The following is an 8,702-nucleotide window of genomic DNA, read 5'->3' on the forward strand; positions in this document are numbered from 1 at the left end:
CTTCTCCAGTAGATAATGAATGTTAAATGCTTATCCTCATATATACCATGACCTCACCTTGCCAGATAAGGAATGTCTTAAATAGAGAAAAAGAAGACAAGTTAATGGAAAAAGAATTATTCACTGTTAAAGCACAATCTGGGAGTACCATAAAAACTTCTGAGACATTAGAGGGATCCATTATGTGCTAGTCACAGACAAAGAAAGACAAAACATTAAAAAGCTTAGAAAGAAGAAAGAGATGTAGAACACAGTGAAGAGAGAGGCTTACATAACCATTTACATGTGGGTATCTTCTGTCCAGCCCTCTCAACATTTTGCATTAAAAGGATAATATCCATGAGTCATCTTGAATCTTCTCAGGTCCTTTAAACGAAGAGAATATTAATTAATGTAAGGCACCCTAAATATATGAGGCTTCTCAGGTGTTGCTAGGGGTAAAGAATCCACCTGCTGATGTAAAAGACACAAGAGACAAGGGTACAATCCCCCAGGTCAGGAAGATCCCCTGGAGGAGAAAATGTCAACCCACTCCAGTATTCTTGCCTGGGAAATCCCATGGACAGAGGAGCCTGGCAGGCTACAGTCCATAGGGTCGCAAAGAGTCAGACATGCCTGAGTGCCTGAACACACACACATGCTCTAGATATATGCCTTGATTGTAACATGAGAGAAAAAGCTAGAAATCAAGCCAGGTGAAATTTCGTTACCTGAAAAATAAAAGTCAGCATACAAATTGCCTATATCACACCATCCTACACCCACTCTCCTTGGAGATTGCAGTTTACGTGACTATTGAACTCAGAAATTCTCCTCTGATAGGGAAAGTGGGGTGTTGAATGGTTACCTCCACCTGCAATGCAAAGCAAATGCCAAGGAAAGGCGTGTCCCTTGCCTAAATATATCCCCCCCAAATAAATAAAAAATTCCCTGCCCATAATTTCTGGATCACAGTCAAACTGGAGGGAAGAGGGCAGGACACAACTTTTAAAAGAATAACATGGCCCAGGGACACAGCCTAAACTGACTAGAACCAAATAGATCCAAGATGGCAGGCCAGTTGACTTCCACTAGACCTTGAACCTCAGTATATGTTTATCAGTGCGTTACATGACTCACCTACAGGGGCCATGGCAGTTCCAACGGCAACCACAAAGGTCAAAAAGTGGGCCCAGTTCCTAGAAATCTCCACCCCTTCCCCCAAATACTTGGAATACTCCTCCCACCCATTAGCCTATGAAATGACCCACCCCTATAAAAACTGACAACCCCATACCCTGGGGTCACTTTCACCTTCTGAGATGGCCCACACTCTGTCTGTGGAGTGTGTTCTCTCTAAATAAATCTACATCTTACCTACCACTTTGTCGCTCACTGAATTCTTCCTGCTATCAGACATCAGGAACCTGAGCTTCATTAAGTCCTGAGACCCGGTGTGATCTCAGTTAAAAGACTGTGGGTTCAAGTCCCAGTCTGGATTATACAGTTTCAGCAGTACTTGTCAAATGAAGAAATAAATTAAACTAACTATGGCATAAGACACAAGAGACGGATGAAAATGGAGCTGTCTCCTTTACTGCTGATAGAGTCAATAGGAGAACATGGCTTTGACTTTCCTATATATGTCATCCAGGAATTAGAGGTCACACACTCTGGCTATGAGCAGTTCTGCCAACGAGATGAACACCTCATCAGACGTTGAACTTGCTCAGCTAAGCTTACACATGGTGAGAACTTAGCCTGAGATCCTATGCACCCTCTCAGGAGGCAGCAAGTTCTGAAAAAGAAGACTCCAGAAAGGCTGGTCAAACATGTTCAGTCTTTTCTCCCCAAAGTGCCAGTCAGATAAGTCAGTCCTATTCCTTCTGCTGAAATTGGGTGGTAGTCTCTTTACAAGATAACACACCTCCAGGAATTCGTTGTTTTTTGCCCCCCATAACTTATTATACTGGATGCTTGCCACATCAGTTTTCAGTTTGCTTTTCTAAGAAGCAATTCTAAACATTTAAAGCTTAAAAAAAATTCCTTTAATTATAATTCTTTAGAAATGTTGCATATATTTTCATATGTATGAGGAACAAAATTTGCTACCCCAAAATGTGACTCTTTGGCATGAAGATTAATTTACGCCAATTGTTTTTAAGAAATAGAAGATTCAGAAAGTCCTTCATGTTACCTCCCCCTAAACTACCTAAAAGACTTTTGAAAAAGACCTGTTCTCAGACAGGGTGATCACCAAAGATACTTGCAAATATGGACGAAGTGTGGTGGGGAAACCTGGCAGGATCTAGAGATCAGAGTTTGCTCTGGGTCCCGTTGTCACTTCATGGTCCAGCACACTTACTTACCAAACTTTTTCTTTTTCGTTTTACTTTTTGGCTGCACCGTGTCTTCTTTCCCGGGCTCAGGCCTTCTCTAGTCGGGGCGACCCAGAGCTACTCTAACTGAGGCGCATGGGCTTCCCGCTGCAGTGGCTCCTCTTGTTGCGAATACAGGCTCTGGGTGTCCAGGTGGCTTAGTGGTAAAGAATCCACCTGTAATGCAGGAGACTCAGGAGATGCAGGTTCGATCCCTGGGCTGGGAAGATCCCCTGGAGAAGGAAATGGCACCCCACTCCAGTATTCTTGCCTGGGAAATCCCATGGACAGAGGCGCCTGGAGGGCTGCAGCCCATGGGGTCACAAAAATGTTGGACACAACTGAACTCAAAAGTGACCAAAGCAGGCAGTTTTTATAATTCTTAAACAAAGAAAAAATAAATTTGAGAGAATGACAAGACGAAGAAGCTTACATCTAAGACCAGGTAGTAAATTAATAAAGAAATTACAAGGTTTGTTTATACAGGCTTCTCAAGCCTGAATTGCCTGTCTCTGGTGATAAGGATGTCTCGACCTCTGTCTTCAGGGAGGGTAACTTTCACACGGGAGACTTATTTCCTGCTTTCAGGAAGACAGAGAGGAGGGTAAAAGGGTCCCCCTTGCACTAGCCATTTCTTAAGTAACTTTAATTAAAAGTTTGTGGTATCCTGTCCTGGGCCCCAACATTTGTTTTTCTCCTATTAATCTGTTTCATGTCAAATTTAATTCTTAGATCAGCCAGAAGCAATTAGAAGGGTAGAGGAAAGGTTTTTTTCCTCCTCTTCCAGAGGTACATAATATTTTCATTATCATTCAGTTCCAAGCATTTTCTTCTCTCTTGCTCTCTCTCTTTTTTTTTTTTTTTTTTTTTTGCTACGCTGCACACACACCTTACGGGATCTTGGTTTCCCAACCAGGGACTGAACTCTAGCCCTGACAGTGAAAGTGCCAAGTCCTAACCACCACACCTGCCAGGGAATTCCCTAAGCATTTTCTAATGATATACTTTATGAATTCTTTTTTCACTCAGATTTTATTAAAAGTGTGATTTTAAAATTTCCAAAACAGGCGGATATTTATAGTCATCTGTTCTTTATTATCTAGTATTTCCTTCTAATTTAACTTCATTGTAGTGTGAGAACGTGTGTTCAGGTATGATCCTGATTTGTAAATATTATTTATGACTATGTTCTGTGTAAATATACTATGACAGTTTGAAAAAGATATATAGTCATATATTATGATCACCACAATAAGTCTAGTTATCATCTATTGCCATACAAAGATATTAAATATTATTGACTATATTCTCCATACTATATATTGTATCTCCATGCATGCCGTGCATGCTAAGTCACTTCGGTCGTGTCTGACTCTTTGTGATCCAATGGACTGTAGCCTGCCAGGCTCTTCTGTCCATGGGATTCTCAAGACAAGAATACTGGAGTGGCTCTTTCGCTCAGGCCCGTGGTGCCGGCAGGATGGGCAAGTGTCGCGGTCTTCGTACTGCCAGGAAGCTCCGTAGCCACCGACGAGACCAGAAGTGGCATGATAAACAGTACAAGAAGGCCCATTTGGGCACAGCCCTGAAGGCCAACCCTTTTGGCGGCGCCTCTCACGCCAAGGGAATTGTGCTGGAAAAAGTAGGAGTTGAAGCCAAACAGCCAAATTCTGCCATCAGGAAGTGTGTCAGGGTTCAGCTAATCAAGAATGGCAAAAAAAAATCACTGCTTTTGTACCCAGTGATGGTTGCTTGAATTTTATTGAGGAAAATGATGAAGTTCTGGTTGCTGGATTTGGTCGCAAAGGTCATGCTGTAGGTGATATTCCTGGAGTCCGCTTTAAGGTTGTCAAAGTAGCCAATGTCTCTCTTTTGGCTTTATACAAAGGCAAGAAGGAAAGACCAAGATCATAAATTTTGATGATGAAAGCACGATAGTAATAAATTTTCATATACCAAAAAAAAAAAAAAAAAGAATACTGGAGTGGGTTGCCATGCCTTCCTCCTGGGAATTTTCCCAACCCAGGGATCAAACCCACATTTCTTACATCTCCTGCATTGGCTGGTAGGTTCTTTAACACTAGCACCACCTGGGAAGCCCTATAGGAATGCATATATTGTTTCAAATTAGTGTTTTTGCTTTCTTTGAAAAAACACCCATAAGTAGAGTTGCTGATTCTGTTTTTTGCTGGTTCATATAGTGGTTCTATTTTTAATTTTTTGAGGAACATCCCAACTGTTTTATATAGCAGCTGTACCAATTTACATTCTCACCAACAATGCATGAGTGTTCTCTTTCCTCCACATCCTCACCAACACTTGATATTTTTTGTTTTTGATATAGTCACTCTGACAGGTGTTAAGTGATATCTCACTGTGGTTTTGATTTACATTAAGGATTATGGATGTTGTTCACTTTTTCACATGTCTGTTGGCCATCAATATATCTTTTTTTGAAAAATGTCAGCTCAGGTAGTCTGCCCATTTTTTAATTGGATTATTTTTTTCTATTAAGTTGTAGGAGTTCTTTGTGTATTTTAGATATTAACCCTTGTATTGGCTATATTGTTTGCAAACATCCTCTCCCATTCAGTAACAGACATTTCATTTTTGTTGATAGTTCCCTTCACGGTGTAAAGATTTTTAGTTTGATGCAGTATCATTTGTTTATTTTTGCTTTTGTTTCCGTTGCCTAAGAAGATAGATCCAAAAAATATTGATATGAGAAATGTCAAAGAGTGTATTGCCTATGTTTTCTTCTAGGAGTTTTATGGGTTCAGGTCTTACATTTAACTCTTTAATTCATTGAGTTTATTTTTGGTTAGGGTATGAAAAAGTAATCTAGTTCAATGCCTTCCAGAAGGGTTGCTTCAAATAAAACTGTGCCAGTTTTTCAGCCTTTGGTCTCTTCCTTTGGAAGGGCTGTCCTCTAGTGACTAGCTTTAAAAAGACTTTAACCTGGCTTCTCTAGAATCAAGCTGTCTTCTTTGAACTGGCTGGGATTGACTTGTAAGGTCTTTTTGTTTTTGTTTTTGTTTTTGTAAGCTCTTTAAATTGAGCCATTGCATATATAAACTGCTTATGTCATTTGAAAATCGTTCTTTAGAGGAAAAGCCTCTAGGAAATGGGATCCCAGTTATCTAAGCATGTTGAAGGTATCTTGCTTACAGGGACTCCACCAGATTTTAAGTTAACCATGGTCTTTGGACACCTGATGCAAAGAGCTGAGTCATTGGAAAACACTCTGATACCAGGAAATATTGAGGACAGGAGGAGAAGAGGGCTAGAGGATGAGATGGTTGGATGGCATCACCAACTCAGTGGACATGAGTTTGTGCAAACTCTGGGAGATAGTGAAGGACGGGGAAGCCTGGAAAACTGTAGACCATGGGGTCACATAGAGTTGGACATGACTGAGCGATTGAACAACTATGACTGTGTGGCCATTAAAATGTTTTTTTCTGCCTACAGTTTCACATTTTACCTTCCATAATCTTCTGGATTCCATCTCCTTCTTCATAAAAGCCCTAGTACTTTCTGCTTCTCTCCTAACTAATTGCCTACCATGTATTTTAGGAGAAATGTTTATGTCAAAAGTTTAAAAATGCTCTTCTAAAGCTATTTGCCTATTCAACTTTATTTCCTAGGAAATCCAACCCAGTCACATCTTGTCTGATCATTTAAAGCAAGACCTGAAGATAAAGATTTTTTAAAAATTAGCCTCAAGAACCCTGAATGTCTATAGCTGTAGGATAAGTTAGGACAAGCTTGGTTAAGGCAGGCCTGCCTGCAGCTGCTGGGGAGCTATTCCCAGCAGTTTCTAGAGTTGAAAATTCTTCTTGCCAAGTTTTCACTTTGTGATTCCTCTCCTGCCAGAACAAAAATCCACCCAAAACATCCCCTTTCCCCAGTTTTCATTCCTCTCCAGTTTCCCCAAATCAGCCACTCTTTCCTTGCCTGAAATTTCATGATTCATTTCCATTAATGCTTTTGCCAATTTTCATAATAAGACTTACTGTTTTTTTTCCTTTTAACAACTTTTTGCTAAGTATAAATTAAGGCGGGTGTGTTAGTCACTCAGTCATATCCAACTCTTTGTGAACCCATGGACTGTAGCACAACAGGCTCCTCTGTCCAAGGAATTCTCCAGGCAAGAATACTGCAGTGGGTTGGCATGCCCTTCTCCAGGGGATCTCCCCAACCCAGGGATCAAACCTGGGTCTTCTGCATTACAGGCAGCTTCTTTACCATCTGAGACACCAGGGAAGCCTAAATTAATGCATGGTCATCATAAAAATTCGTTGAAGACATATTAAAAAAATTGCCATAAAAAACTTGACACATAAAAAAGAAGACATTAAAAAAAAGTTGAAGACATATAACAGCACTTAACTTCTCTCACCCAAAGTCAACTTATTTTTATTTTTTACTGAGTGGTTCCTTTTAGGTTCAGATCCATCAGAAAGTATAATCCCAGTAAGTGTCTGAGTGAATCAGACAGCCAACAATGACTTTGTGTCTTGCATGTAGAGCCCTGCGGGGAGGTGCTATAAATAAAGGTATGAGGGACATATTTTAGACAGAGTTCTGAAAAGCCTCGAGAAACCATGGTCCTATCAAGGTTCACCCACTATAGCACTTACAGTATTGACTGAGATTGCCTTATCTCACTGTGGTCAGTTTCTTTATGTATAATAAAGAGGCTAGACTTGCAAAATTTCAGTTTTATTTTCAACTAGCACTCTTACTTATTGTCTTTTTGTCCCATGCCAATTTGTATTTGACTTTCCTGTATGTTTGTGCTTTGTGATTCTTTTTTTAAGTCTTCTTATATTTTGCATCTGTTCAAATGCTCAAGTGTCCAGCATCTAATAGGTTCTCAATACAGGAAGGAAGGATGGAAAAAAGGAGACACTTAGGAATATTGAAAACAGTTTTTCCCCTGTCAAAGAAAGACTCAGACAAGAGCTTGTGGAAAATAAAAATGGATTTGCTTGCAAATCTAGAATCTTTGATCTAGAAGATTGATCCAGAATCTAGATCTTTGAAGAATTGGCTCACCAAAGAAGAAATAAAGCAGGAAAAAATTTACCAAAATTACCAAGTGTTGGGGAGGGTAAATTTTTCCTCTTCCCTTTTAGATTCTTCAACGGGCCTCATAATTAAATTGACATAAGACAGATTAACAGGAGAAAAAACAAATTTAATTACTTATGTACAGGACCTCACAAGGACAATGAGACCCAACAACAAGCCGGGCAATTGAGTCTTATAATCTATCCTGGGCTAAGGACTAGGATAGGGACCTGGGACTTCAAAGAGGAGGAGAGTAATTCACAGGATGATAAGAAGAGCAGTTGCTTATAATTAGATGTTTTTCTGACATATAGATAGGTCATTCAGAGAAAAAAAATTACTTCTTTCTGGGCCAGGCCCCTATCTCAATTAATTTAGGTAAATTAGGGAAGGGTAAACATTTTTCTTGAGTCTGCTGTCTCTGGATTGCCTTAAACTTAGAATAACCTGCTTGCCACAGTGGCACATTAGTGGGAAGCTCATCTGAATAAGCTATCTGGGGCCAGCATCCCGTGCTTTCTCATCCTGAGTCTCCTCAGGGTGCACAGTCATTGGGCAGGGGGGTGCGGGGTGGGGGTGTGTGTCTGCGGGATTTGACTGCTAGATGGCAGCATCCTTTTTCTATCCTGAATTCCCTCAGGGCTCACCTTCTGGAGCGACCATAATATGATGGCTGCAACATCCTTTGTTTACTGGTATGTCAGGCAATAATTCAGTTCACAGTATTACAATGAATAAACATTGCCTCTGAGGTGAATAAAACAAAAGAAATTTACCTACTTGGATTTTGGTTTTCTCGGAAATGAGGACCGTCTGTTACTGTGATGTGTTCAGTCATGTCTGACTCTTTGCGACCCCATGGACTGTAGCCAACCACGCTCTTCTGTCCATGGGATTTCCCAGGCAGGAATGCTGCAGTGGGTTGCCATTTCCTTCTCCAGGGGATCTTCCTGACCCAGGGATCAAACCTACGTCCCCTGAGCTTCCTGCATTGGCAGGTTGATTCTTTACCACTGAGCCACGGGACTGAAACCCAATTTACTTATTTATCTAATAGCAATATAGCATCAAAAGTAGTGTAGCCAAGATATTCAAAAATATCTTCATTTATAAATGCAATAATAATAGTAACATTAACTCATGGGGTTGTTGTAAAGATTACTAAGACTTAGTGATTGTAAAGAGCACTTAGAATAGTACCTGGAATGCAGTAAGCACTGTGCAAATGTGCTTTGATTATCACTTTTTAAATTTTTACTGAAATATAGT

At 40.3% G+C, this 8,702-nt stretch overlaps 1 pseudogene; it reads left to right on the forward strand.

Moving 5' to 3' along the window:
• The first annotated feature begins 3,810 nt into the window (after window positions 1-3,810).
• On the forward strand, window positions 3,811-4,334 carry LOC110145057 (small ribosomal subunit protein uS12-like; annotated as a pseudogene).
• Window positions 4,335-8,702: the final 4,368 nt, after the last annotated feature.

The sequence above is a fragment of the Odocoileus virginianus genome, chromosome 10 (assembly GCF_023699985.2).
Source record: "Odocoileus virginianus isolate 20LAN1187 ecotype Illinois chromosome 10, Ovbor_1.2, whole genome shotgun sequence".
Classification (NCBI taxonomy): Eukaryota; Metazoa; Chordata; class Mammalia; order Artiodactyla; family Cervidae; genus Odocoileus; species Odocoileus virginianus.